A 13913-nucleotide genomic window follows, 5' to 3' on the forward strand; every position below is an offset into this window, starting at 1 on the left:
CGATTATCAACATACATCACACAAATGCGTTGCCTTCTTCTCCAAGTAACATTTACAAATATTGTTTTATAGATTGCCACTATACAAAGTTTCATGACAAATGCCCATCTTGTGCCACACTCTCCAAACACCCATCAGACATCAAGAGAGAGCAAAAACCATCCATCTACATGTATCGTACCTCAAAATCCTGAGAGCTACTTCATACTTGCTGGTTCCCAAATTCCGACAAATTGGAATAATCCAGCACCTCCTATTGGTCAAATAGGTTGGGCAGAAGAACATAATATGCTCAATAGTTTCTTTTGTGTCACTACAGGCCGGGCCCTGCAGCTCATTGACCAGTGGTGTACGCGCCCTCTTGACAGTAAAGGCCTGGAGAGGCAATGTTCCACACCGGAATTGCAAATGCAGTTGTCTAGCTAGTGGGGGTTCTACTTCATCCAGAAATTCTTCCTGTTTAAAGAATTCCTTAACTGTAAGACAGGCATTTGTTAAAGTTCCATGCCTAGACTGAGAGACTGTGAGAGTATCTCTATATTGCCAATATGCTGTTTTGATAAGTGATTTGGAAATAGCCCTACCCTGGTCCGGGGTACTCCATAGACCATGGAGGCCAGTCTCTGTAAAAAAAAAAAAAAGCTTTATTTAGATATAAAACTAATATCTTTAAAAGCGGATTACAAGTTCACGTTATCTACAGACTTAAAAATAAGCACAATAGAAACAATCGATTAAACAGCCATAATATAAATAGTCATCTTACACGACCTATGCCTCCAAATTACATGCCTTTTTAAAAGAGAGGTAAAAATGCAAGAGGAACGAGAAGAACATGGAAGATTAAAACATAATGTGCAAATGTCTTGGCCCCTTTTGTGTTACTCCCATTAACTGTAATTTCATACATATAAAAACAAACCATATTCTGGTGGTACTGTGCATGTTCTTTTTGTTGCAGACTACCTAGCGGTTTGGAATATGTTGTAAAGTGCATTTTGAGGTTAAAAATATAGGGGGGAAGCGGTAGCAGACCTCTTTTGCTTAAAATTACGGTACACTTGCTGAATAAAGTTTGTCAGTCTTATGTTTAAGTCTGTGTTTTCAGGGCTCAGAGCTACAATGACGGCTTGCCTACAAGTCAGAACACCCAGCCTATTCCATTCGGCCCTGCTTGCGCCTACGTTGGAGGTTGAAAGCCGAGCAGATGCAAACCACATGCAGCAACGTTTCTGCTGCTTTGCCGCACCCTCTACATGTTGTGTCCGCCACCGTGCGGCGCCAAGGGGGTAGGTTTTGTAAAAATCGCCAGTCACCCATTCTAATAGATATAAGACTGCGTTTTAGATACAGTGAATATGTGCAGGAAAAGTAAGTGGCAGGAGTTAACCGACTATAGGAGTTAACAACTGCCCAGGAGTGACTGCGTTTCGAGAAGAATGCTTTATCTATGATGAGTGATCTCATTCTCACACATTTTTTGATTGCGATTTTAAATGCGGACTGACTAGGGTTGAGGGCCCAGAGGTCGGTTACTGACATTTGTTGGATGTAGTCTCTGAAAAGGCAACCAAATGTTCCTCCTGGGTTTTTTTCGATAATTTCTTGCCAGACTAGAGATTCTACTGTGCCTGAATCGGCCTGTCTTAGTTTGTGACAAAGGTTAAGGTATACACCGATACTGGAAGCTTCATAATTTGGTAACCCCATCTCTAATCTTATCTGTGCTGGGGATGCGGAACTGGGCAGCCGGAGAACCTTTTTATAAATTTTGTTCGTATGCTGGTTTAAAGCAGTGTTCAATTTGCCCTTGAATATCCCTATGCCGTACGATAGAGTAGGGTCGATTTTTGCTCTCAGGACTTCCAGAAGGGGCGAAAGAGTTGGACATGAGAGGTTTTTCGAGAGCTTGGTTAGTGACACCCCAAGTGTCGGGGCTTTAACTGCAATCTCATTACGCTGTTTTATAAGGTTACCCATAGAGTCCAAATGGACACCTAGATATTTGTACGACTGACCTATGGCGAGGCTTGTGTTGTTAAAAGACCATCCGCCACCTGCATATCGTTTCTTCCCAAACGGGACGACTTGGGTTTTCTTTAAGTTGACTTCTAGTTGGTTCATGGTCGTGTATTGAAACAGTGTATCAAGAAGCCTTTGCAGCCCGACCCTGGTGAAGCTAAACAGAACCAGATCGTCGGCATATAGAAGGTTACTTAATGCCGTGCTTCCTACCTTTGGCGGGTGACTATTTGTGTCGTCCAAGGTCCTCGATAGGTCTGCTATGAACAAATTAAAAAGAAGAGGGGCCAGCATGCATCCTTGCTTAACACCTCTAGTTGTCATAATTGTCATGAGAGATGCGTGCCGGACCCTAACTTCACCCGAACCCAGGTGCGTGAATGCAGTTGGATGATTGCGTCCAGTAATTTATCAGGAATTCCCCACTTCCTCAGCTTTTCCCAAAGAGCCGCCCTGGGGACCCTATCAAATGCAGCTTTGAAGTCTACAAAGCAGCAGAACACTAACCTAGAAGTTAAAAGGGCTTTGTCGACAATGGTTGACACTGCTAGTAGGTTGGTCATGGTCCCTGAGTTGGCAGCAAACCCTGTTTGGTCCATCGGTATCCGATTATGATCCTTTGCCCATTGCCTCAGGTCCTCCAGGAACAGCCCTGAATAATGTTTGGCCTCGATATCCAAAAGGGCAATGAGTCTGTAGTTGTTGGGGGCAGCACGTGATCCTGATTTATAAATGGGGTGAATTATTGCACCACGCCATGATTCTGGGATTGTTGCAGTTCTCAGTGCATAGTTGAAGAGATTTGTTAGCATTCCTGACCAGAAAGCTATATCAGATTTGAACAAGCTCTGTGGGAGGCCATTAGGACCGGGTGCTCCATCTTGTCTTGCTTTTGTCACTGCTGTAATGACCCTGTCTTGGGGCACCTGATGATCCTCGTTGATCAAATGTGACAACTCAGTGGGTGCGCTCCGTTTGATACAGGGGCCGATCTCCGTCTCACTTGGCAGTCCACATCTTGTGGGTCCCGGATGTTCTTGTGACCTGAAATGGTCAGTGAGGTATGTTGCCCATTCTGCTTCTTGGATATTTGCTGATCCGAAGCTTGAGGAACTCGGGTTTGAATGATTAATAAGGGCCCAGAATTTCCTTGAGTTTTTACACTTACTCTCCCACACCAATTTGCACCAGAATTGGTTTTCATGGATCTGTTTGTCTTTGATGATCGCCAGCCTGATTAACTTTTGGGCTGTTTGGTAAGTATTTAGGTGTTCGCTATTCCCCGGAAATTTTGAGAGTAACCGCAATGCATTGTTTCTAGCTTTCTTAAGTGATTTTGTTTGTAGAGAGATTGCGAACTTGCGAGTCTGAGTTAGACTTTGGGCCTGCCTTTTTGCTGGAAAACAACTGGTCAGGTGGGAACAGAGCGTCGTCCATGTCGCAATCGGGGAGGCATCTTGATTGATTCTACCTTTTATAAAGTCCATGCATGCATGTTGAATGTTCGAGCTAATGTCATCGCTCCACTTGAGACGTTTTAGATTTTCCGTGTATGTACCCTGACAGGTTGGGGGTGCTGGTTTGTGAGTCCCTGGCTTTGTGTTAAAGGAAATAATCTTTGGCCTATGGTCACTTTCAGTTTGTGGGTGGATACAGAAGCTGGCCAGATAGTGGAGTAGGTCTGAGTTACAGATGGTATAATCTAGGTAGGGGTGTTTGCTACCATTTGACCAAGACCAGTTTGGCGGAGTGTCACCTGCAGACCTACCATTCATTACCAGGTAACCTGCGCTATAGAATCTCATCACGCAGAGCTCACCCAATTGACTATGGGCTTGGTTCGGCGGTTTGGTTTGTGTCACGGCCTCGGTGATGTTAAACAAGAAGGGCACTTCAGTGTCTGCTGTTTTTCCCTGGAATAGGTTGGTGTTAAAATCCCCCGTGACAATGCAATCTGAGTTTGGGTGATCTGCGGCTATGTCGTTCATAATTTCTGTTAGACGGGCCAGATAGTCTTTTTTGGTACGTGTACTGGGGTTAATGTACACGTTTAAAAGGAAAAGTGAGTGCTGTTTGCGCCACGGGTTGATTTTGACCCCGAGTAGCCAGTCTTCTTCGATGAGTAATTGTTTGATTGAACCTTTTAAGTTGTTAGATATATATATTGACAGGCCACCTTTAGAATGACCGTAGCAGCTATCCCTGAGTGCTGGTTTCCAGAATTCAGTGTACCCTATAATCGGGCGTCCATCTGTTGCCCAGGTTTCCTGCAGAGCTATTGCTGCATGCTCGCATAGAAAAGAGAGAGTGTCATGATTCGCAGTTTTTTTATGAAGGCCGCTGATGGTCCAGGAACACATTAAGAAGGTGGGATGTCCTTGGTAGTTAGCTGCAGTTATGTGTGAGGCTACTAGGGGGATTGACTTTCCCAAGGGTTTGTGATTAGAGACCGAGAGCTCTACCTCAAGAGGTCATTCTAAGCTTTTGGTTGACTAGATCGCTGGGAGCCACCCCCAGCCTAGACTTGGGTCAGCGTTGAAGACGTCTGTTGGGGAGGTTTTATGATGATCTTCAGGTCCAGACGCATTTTTTAGGATCGAGTATGGTCTGGAGGGGGCCGCCCCCGAAATAGCTGATGGTTGCAGCTTTTTGAGATGGTGTCGGCTGGGTTAACAGGGATGTAGGGTAGCCTGGGGTGAAATATGGATACACTCTAATACCCTAGTTCCGCAAGGTAGCCTTATGATCCAAAAAAGCTCCTGCCCAGCTGGCCGACTTGAATGACACCAGGGTTACCTCAGACGGTTGCTTGCCTCTGGGAGGGAGGAACTCAATAGATTCAATGTTGTTCGAAGCCAACCCTGCAAGCCCCGAGATGCCATCCACTAATTTTATTATGTTCGATCTGTTGAGGATGTCTTGCCGACCCTTTGATTTGTATTCAGGTGCCAGTAAGATATGATAATGTGGCGAGTCGTTTTTGTTCTCGTGATCGGGTAAAATAGGGGTCGACTTATTAATTTTGTTGGATAACGGGCCTGCATCAGGTTCCTGCTTCTGTTGTGTCGGGCAGTGGGGAGCCTTCAGCATCGGTTGACTATGACTAGACAGGGTTACTTGTTTGTTGTAAATTGTTTTTGTGAGGTTCGTTCTTGATGTAGCATTGTCCACTCGGGTGAGGTTGGGGCCGGCGCTGGGTTAAGTTTTCCTAGTGTCATCGTAGACCCAGATAGGCTTGCCTCGTTAGTTTTTGTCCTTGGGTTTTCTGTGGCTCTGCTGGGCTCATCTGTTGCTGTTTCCGCAGTTATCTCGCTAGAATCAGGGTCACTCATCAAGGGTGGTTGGATGGCGGTAGCAGATGATTCATCATTGAAGTTTGCTAAAAGTGATGGTGCACCGGTCTCACTTAAGGATTTTTTGTTAGCTGCTTTCACACAAAGAGGGAAGAGTTCCGGGTGAACTGCATTTACATTCGCCCATATTTTATTTCTATTTTTGCGCTGGCGTTTGCGCTCTCTCTTGCTGCAAGGTGGAGGGTGGGCTGGCAGCACTTCCAATGTTGGGGGAGCCAGAGGCACTAAGCTAGCCATTGGCTCTATCACTAGGTGATCCGTGCTAATTGTGCGCCCACTTAGAGCCCCGCCGTCGAAACAGAGCCTGTCAGCGTTGTTTGAGGTTGGCTGGAGTTCGCCTGCCCGTTTGGCTGGATTGGGCAGGGAGCTGTTCCTCCGCTAGACTTGATCCTTTCTGTCGTGATGGTCCACGGTTTAGCAGGATCTTGAGTCTGGGCTGACTGGTTTTGCCGTTGCGGACATGGAGTTATGGGTGGATTACCTCCCTTCAGCAACTTGACTTCCTTTATGACGCTGGATAGAAAATCTGGGAGCGAGGAAAGAGAGTCAATAATTGGGGAGCAGCAACAAACCGACTGTACGAGCTTTGTGGAGGCTTGCGCTCCTAGTATTAAGTTGTTCAATTTGTCGAGTTTGCTATCGATCCCTGACGTGAATAGCGCTAGGGTGTTTAGAAGGTCGACCTGCGCCTCCAGTTTGTCCGAATGATAATTTAATGCATTAACTGTTTGTTGGAATGTCTGAAGAAGTTGTGGCCAAACACTAGCTGCTGTAAGCTCTTCTTTATTGGGCTTTGTGTTTGTCGTGTGTTTGGGGGAATTTTGAGTGTTTTTGAAGAAAAATGACAGATCCGCTAAGAGCTGGTCATTTGGATCAGATGGTTTGAACTGTTTTTGAGGTGATGCCGATGTTACTACAGGTGGTGAAAATAGAATGTGCTGGGGACTTTGCGCCACTAGAAATTCCTTCTGTGTACTTATGGTTTGAGGTGAGTTGGACGATTGACTGGTGTTTTTGCGCACGTGAGTATTTTGCACATGGATTTGCGCAAGGGTTAATTGATAGGGAGGAACCGTTATAGAATCCTTTGGCGCAACCAAGTTTTGTTGGTAGGGTGTTGCTTGAGTTCCTGGTAACTGTGTTGAGTCTAAGGAAAAACATGGTTTGAGCGATGGGCCCACCGAGAGAGTTTGCAGTGGGCATGCTGCATCTTTGTCCGCTATTGTGGGTGGGGGTAGCTGGCCCAGTTGCAGCTGGGCTTGGTGGTTAGCTGGAGGATTTTGATTAAAACTTGCATCCCCCAGCCAATCCTTGGACTGATCGTTGAGTGTTGATCCGAAGATATAAACTCCCAGGGGTTGAGCCGTCTTTTTGGTTTCAATTGTCCACTGTTGTGGAAATAACGGTTGTCGAGGGAGCGTACTTATATCAGCCGATTGGTCCGAGGCTCTAAGCCTTGTTGCCTCCGGGCACTGGGACTGTAAAAGAGAATCAGTCGTGATTGGAGTTTTTTAAAGTAATCCAGCAAGCTTGAAGGCTTTAGGGCTTTTGGCATATCCGTAATGTTGCCTTTGTGAATGGGATTACCATAGCAGATCGGCGGGGATTTTGCCACAATTGCTATTTCTTGGCGAGCCCGGGAGGGTTTATGGCTACCCAAGTGGGGCTCCTCTTCAGAAGCGGGCTGTTTTGACTTCCTCCGTTTAGGTGCCACTGTGGTCTTTCTTACTTTCCCAGATCTCATAGTTACAATTGTTGGATTAGAGCTGATGGAACGCACTCTTCCGGTGCAGAGCTCTACCGGAGCAAATAGATCTAGGGGGGATTGCAGAGGCCTCAAGGCTCCGATGGTTCTACAGTTCGTCTCCCGGGACGATTTGTAGACTTGGAGCCAGAAAGCGATTTGTTGTCCTTGAATCTCCGATGGCTCAGGTGGCTCTGATGGCTCCAAAGACTCCAGACACTCTGGGGACTCTGCCAGTGCTGACAACTTTGACTGACTCTAACAGGTCAGTATTGAACCGGTCTTTTATGCTCCGCGCTGTCCCAGGATTTTAGCTTGTCCTGTCTCTGGAGAGCAGCGGGGAACTGTCAGGTTGATTGGTAGCTGGCTCTTTTTAAAGAGGAGTACTTTGGCACTTCTGTGGGCATGCACCATAGCTTCATCAGTGTGCCTCGGTGATCGCCAATGCCGTAACAGATGGCACCCCCCGCTCTTTTATTTCCACCTGCCCAAACCACCAACCCGCAACAGCCCGCGCACGCTGCACCCCTCGAGCCTAGACTGGAGGTAAAGATAAAATGTCAAGAAGAGAGCCACACAGATGAAGGTGCAGGAGAACAGGAGTGGCTCAACCAGAATGGGCTGAGGGGACAGCAAGGCTGGCTGTCGCTGGGCTGGTTCAGGGCAGGTTCAGGGGGGGAAGGCGGGGAGAGCAGCCCCAGAGCTAGAAAAAGCCGCCGAGTGCTCCGCACGGCCGACCGGCTGGGCTGGCGGGCAAAGGCAGCAAGAGGGTGGACGCAGACCAGTGCAAGTGGGAGCTACCTGCGGGGCCCTTGAGAGCAGCACTGGAGAAACCAGCAAACCAGGAAGTGCGGGGGGAGGAAGTTCACAGCGTGCGGCACCATGCGACAGCGTGTGGAACAGGGGGGGGTGGAGAGCGGGGGCGAAGACCGTTCTCACCCGACCGAATGCCCTACCCTGCCCACAAACTGCGGGGGGGGGCAGCAGACGGCCCTCGCGCCTCTCCACCCCTCACTCCCTCACACGGATTTAATTGCCGACTTGCCAACTTACCGGTACACAACCGCTCCCGGATCCTGGTCTCAATCCCTGATGCCGATAGTGCACCGAGGCACTCCAAGGTGCTCCGCGGCAGAAACCTTCGCGGCTCCGCGGCTCCCGGACACAGCAGCTCACACACCTTGCCACTCGATCAGTGTCCAACCCCGCCCACCTCGCCTCTCCACGCCTCACCTGACGACGCGTCCGAACAGACGGCTGCAGTTTCCGTTAGTGGGGCGTGGCTCAACTGCGAAACACACACTGCTGGATTGGTTGAGGGTCCTTTACCCTTGCAAATGGAAGCTTGGAGCTATGAAAAAAACTGTCTAGTTTCCAGGTGCTTTCAACAACATATCTCTGTCAGTGTACCCTTTACATGCTTGAGCCATGTAATTATGCAAGAGCCTACTTGAGACAAAATTTCCTCTAACCCTTGACGATAGGCAGATCCTCCTCCAGTAAAGCAAGGGGCACAGTGCCAGTCTGTCAGGGAGGTCTCTAATCCCAAAATCCAGTCTATATGAAAGCAGAGGAGTGCCTATAGGCACACCCACCAACTGACGAATAAAGCGATTTTCCACTATTACCAATGGGGTTGCACCCAGAAGCCCCCACAACTTTGCACCATAGGCAGCTGTTCTCAAGGCCTTAAGATTTTATCTCTGTATGGCTGGTAGGATGGGACGGACGGTACTGTGAGCTGCATGACAACTTTAGAATACCTCCCACCATTTGGCAGAAACATACAAAATGGTCCAGCAGCTTCTAGTGTCCCATTAGGGATTTGGAAAGTAATAAAGTGTCATCAGCAAACATGAGGGCAGAAACACTCATGTTTGCTAATCTGGGTGCATCATTATCCCACTGGTCCAGAAATTTGACAAGGCCATTAATGTAGGGCGTGAACAATGTGGGACCAACATGCAGCCTTGTCTGACTCTTTAGGTTACGGGGATGGAATCAGTTAGCTCACCTGTGATGGAGCGAGATTCAGAAATATTTTTATTTCAACTCGCAAAGTTAAACTTCCATAATAAATAATAATATTAACAAAGTGTGCAGTGAGAATAATTAACCAACCTAGATTAAAATTGCAGATCATTACACACGGGAAACTAATATGTGTGCTCATATATGTGCTTTATGTTGCAAATGCTTGTTTGTAAAAATAATAGACTAATCTTGTCTATTGTTTTGTCAGAATTAAATGCGGCTGTTTTATTAATGGCATGTGCTTATTTCTGTGTGCTCACGTTTTGTCTTTTCGTTTTAAATGTTGCACAATTCTGTTTGTTGCTTTATTTGCTTCTGCTAGGTAACATTTATTAATGGGTTAATAATTAGCAAAGGTGGGTGGGTAACAGAATGATTTCTAATTCTTGCATTCATTATTCTTTTGTGTTTGTTTGAATACTAGTTACTGAGAAAAAGGCTTAAGGCCTAGCACGTCTTTAATATGGAGTTGGCGAAGTCCTGCTCAGAAAAAAGCAAGAGCCCAGTGTGGAAAGTTTATGACACGTATAAAAAAGAATGCAAACTTAATTGAACAATGAACTATTCGTGCTCTTGGTCGGACTAGCTAGGGTCAGGAACCGGCAGAGAGATTGTCAAGCTAAGGAAGTCACGGACTGACTATTATAAATGTTTCAATCTGGAGGAAGCTGCGTGTCTTGAGAATAAGGGACAATAGACTCTAAGAGAGAGTCGGAACTGGGCTTCAAAAATGTGATGACATTATGTGGTCTGACGTTTGACAACCAATCGGAATTTTGGATGGCAGGGAAAAGTATTCATTTTAGCTAGATTAGGTAGGAAAAAGGTATAAAAACTGACCCCTTTGGAGGGAGGGCGCTTCTCGCTTTCCGAATCCTGATGGGTGTGACGTGCTGACGGACTCTTTGGAGCAGGTAAGGATTAATAGGGTTAAATGACTTTTACTTTTATTTTCTTTAGGCAAAGTGAGTTTTAGACAGGGAAGTTAGGGCTTAGGTGATGGAAAACTGTTTATTCTTCATTTCAATCATGCTAATTGATTTTGCTTGAAAACTGTCGTTTCAAATTGCATTTCTTCAAATAATGCTGCTTGAATAAAAAGATTCTAATAAAATGCACTTTCCTCGAATAAATAGTTAATAAATAAGATTTTTGAAAAACAAGCTGGCTTTGTTATTTCATGAGTTTTAGTTCCCATCAGCAGATCCATTTGCCTATGTGGCTTGATTAGTTACTGAGTTTTATAAAATCATGGTAAAGTCATTATACCGCAGTTGTATATAAATGTGTATATAAATTATGAATAGGTTTTATTAATTAGGTCACATGATTCAGTTGCTCAAAAATATGTCTCGTTAGTTTATGGGCCTTGTGAGTGATTTATGGTTAATGGTGAGTATTGTGGAGTTGGGTAGCGTTGCTATGACATATTTTCTATAGGGGCACTGGAACAATTTTCTGGTAGCAGAGTTACGGTTGCTATGGTAACTGACATGCTACATGGTAATTACATAGGATTGGTGTTTAACACATGTTAAGTCTGTCCAAACTGTTATATGTAGTCGAAAGGTTTCTTCCAGTAGCGTGAAAATTCCTAGCTTGCCGCGGCATTTGAGGGGTGTAACAAGAAGTGAAGTTACACAGTGCATTTGTTCTGTTTCAAAATACTGGCATTGTTATCACTAGTGTTGTGGGCGTACAACACAAGTTTAGGGATTCTAGGTGTGCTAGGTAGAATGTATAGTGAGGATTGTCTATAAAATCGTAGCTTTCGAGTATAGGGACTTAGAGCCCGTTTTAAAACTCACTGCGAAGAGAGTAGTAGAATTTATCCGAACTTCTGTGATGGGTAAAGTGACGTCGTTTATTTTACTGGTAAATGTGGATTTCTATGGCTGGTTAAAGTCCTGCCAGGATTTCATGTATGTATGGTTAGGGAAACTTTCCGTTTGAAAGTGCGTAAATGATTTTGCAATTCCGTTCGAGTCAAACTTTGAATTGCTACTTTATGTGCATTCAGAGGGAAACGAGTTCGATATTACCTGTTTGAAGGGTAGAGTAGTCATACTTTATCAACGAATTGAATATTCTGTGAGAGTAGCGTCGTCTATTCCACGCAAAAGAATACTTGAATGATTGTAAAAGCTATCACTTTATTTTAGCGAAACAGACAAATGGTTTGTTTTCCTGTCGTTATTAATTGAAATTCATTGAAAAAGTTCTTAAAATGGCGCTGTAAAAAAAAATTTGTGAAGGAGTGGTGAGCGCTAGGAGTGAGAGACCAGATGCTGCAGCGGCTGTGTACGTCACAGGGTCCGCACTGTGATTGGCTAACATACGTCACAGCTAGCGCACTGATTGGCTCACGTGACTCTGACGAGCTGTAAGCTGATTGGCTTTTCCAGAAAGCGACAATTCTATTGGTTGAGCAAGGTGGTGACGCAGCTTAACCTGATTGGCTTGTTGGTGTGTTTCGCGCACGGATTGGCTGGTTTTGCGGAACAACCAGGAAACATTTACGATCATTTTAAATTAAGCAAATTTGATTAAAACATGAAATATTATTAAAGAAAAGAGGAAAAGAAGCTTACATGGCTTCAGAAATTGAAAAATATACTTTCACCTGATAAGAAAATTGAAACGCGAGGTGGAAAATTACTTCATAAGTACAAAACACCTGCAGCTTATATGGAAGGTGAATATGGTTATCATACTTGCCTTTGGTTTGATGTTTGGAAGAATTATACCAAGGATGATGGTGTTTTAGCTTGGCCGGAGGATGGCTCATTTAATATGAGAATTTTGAAAAACTTGAGAGAAAAAATTATGGCTCTTGTGCCAAAGCCTAGACCTACACAATTTGAGGCTTTAGTTGAATGGGAGGATGAGATGTTTGAACTACAGCGGGAAAGCAGTGGTATAAAAAGACCTCCAAAATCATCACATTTTAAACGAGAAACTCATGAGGATAGAATGCGTCGATGGAGACAGGCAGATATGTGTGATGGTTTATACCCAGTGAGAGTAATGATTACTGAAATACCAGGTCACAAGAATACACAAAAGAAAAATAACATTGAAGAAAGTGAATTGGAAGATCCAGTTTTAGAAGAAATGTATTTGACTAATAAAAAACAGACTCCTTTAAAACCGGCTTGTTCATGGTCTACCCCGATGGTTTCTACTGGAACCACACCAAGTGCACCTCCATTAAATGAAGAATCACCCAGATTTTACCCGAATAATACAGAAACTCCTGAAAGATTAGAAACAAGAACTAATCCTAGTGTATATGGTGAAAGTAGAAATTTTCCTGAAACTCAAGAAATGAGACTTCTTTTAGAGATCCAATGGGTGCTGGAAGGGATGAGGAAACTCCAAGCACTTCAGAATATTTACGCTCAAAGGAAGAATTAATTCGACAATTAACTAAAGGCATGGAAGCAGTAACAGTTCCAGTAACGATTGGTCCTGTTCAGCCTGTTTTTGATCAAGGAGAAATTAAGCATCCAGGTTTAACAATCCCATTAAATGCAGAAATTCAGAGAGTGGCTGAAAAATTTTACTCAGAATTAACTGAAATACATCGAGAGAAAACAATGATGCCTGATTTAACTTTTAATCCAGGTTCATTATGCAGAACACCAATGGGTGCAGAGTCAGATGCTGAATCTCCAGAAAAGAGTGTTGAGAAAACAGATTCTACTTCAAAGCTTGATGTTGCGAGACTAAAAGCAGATTAAGAGGAATTAATAATTGGCACAATTGGTCCTGACAGTTTGAAGCATTATCAAGATGATGAATTGTTATTCATTTGCAAAAGTGTACAGTGGAAAAGGAAAAACAAATATGATCAATTAGAAGAATTGGCTGCAGAATTAGAGATTGATTTGAGCAGGCAGAAGACTTTGGGAAAACATTACAGATTGGATTTTACTGAAAGAGACATTGAGAATTTTAATACTATGGGAAGAATTGTGCATATAAAAGATTTGATTGTGTACATTAAGAAATTGGGTGACTTGAGCAAATGGAGAGGGAAGTGGACTAAGAAAAGAGAGGAAGAAAAAAGAGAAAGGCTGGCTAATTCATACCCAATGAGGGAAATTGCAGGAGGTGGTTATGTACATGTTCCCTGGTCTAGACAAGACATTCTGTTGTTCACAAATGATTTTCCTCGGCTGAGAGAAAAGCCTGTGGAATGGTATCGACAGGTGGACAGATTTATTAAAGTGTCGAAAGTTCTGTGGATGGATCTTGATGGATTCTTTGACATTGTTGTCCCATCAGATCTTTGAAAAACTAACATGTAAAACATGAAAAGGGTGTTCCCTAAATACTAAGAAACCAAAATTCTATTTTCACTTTCAACCAGCCCACACAATCACAACAGAAGTAAATTTTATTCAAAAGATTTTTTGTTTTTATTTTTTATATACATATCTATGTCATTTTCATAGAAAAATAATTTCATTTTATACAGTGTGATAACATCTGCAAAACATTTCATAATCATATACAAAATAACAGTATAAAAACTAGGACACACAGTAATAATTAAAGAAGGCACAAAGTACATTCACTCATCCACTCAAGCAACCTATTGTACCATCAGATACATGCACAAACATTCCCATACATATCACCACACACAGAGAAGCGCCGACGCGTGTTTCGGACAAGTGCCAATACAGGCTTCCTTCATCAGGGCGCACTTGGAATAGAACATGCAGACACAATGAATGTCGTCTGACAAAAGG

The 13913-nt window shown here is 44.0% G+C and overlaps 1 long non-coding RNA gene across 2 annotated transcripts in view; it reads right to left on the bottom strand.

Annotated features, from left to right (window-relative positions):
* Positions 1-13913, bottom strand: part of LOC144761961 (uncharacterized) — a 326519-nt gene that overhangs the window by 177464 nt on the left and 135142 nt on the right. For both annotated transcript variants that reach the window (XR_013595982.1, XR_013595983.1), the window contains exon 2: positions 182-623. This is a non-coding gene — a long non-coding RNA (uncharacterized LOC144761961). The remainder of the gene's footprint in view (positions 1-181; positions 624-13913) is intronic.

Source organism: Lissotriton helveticus, chromosome 6 (assembly GCF_964261635.1).
Source record: "Lissotriton helveticus chromosome 6, aLisHel1.1, whole genome shotgun sequence".
NCBI lineage: Eukaryota > Metazoa > Chordata > Amphibia > Caudata > Salamandridae > Lissotriton > Lissotriton helveticus.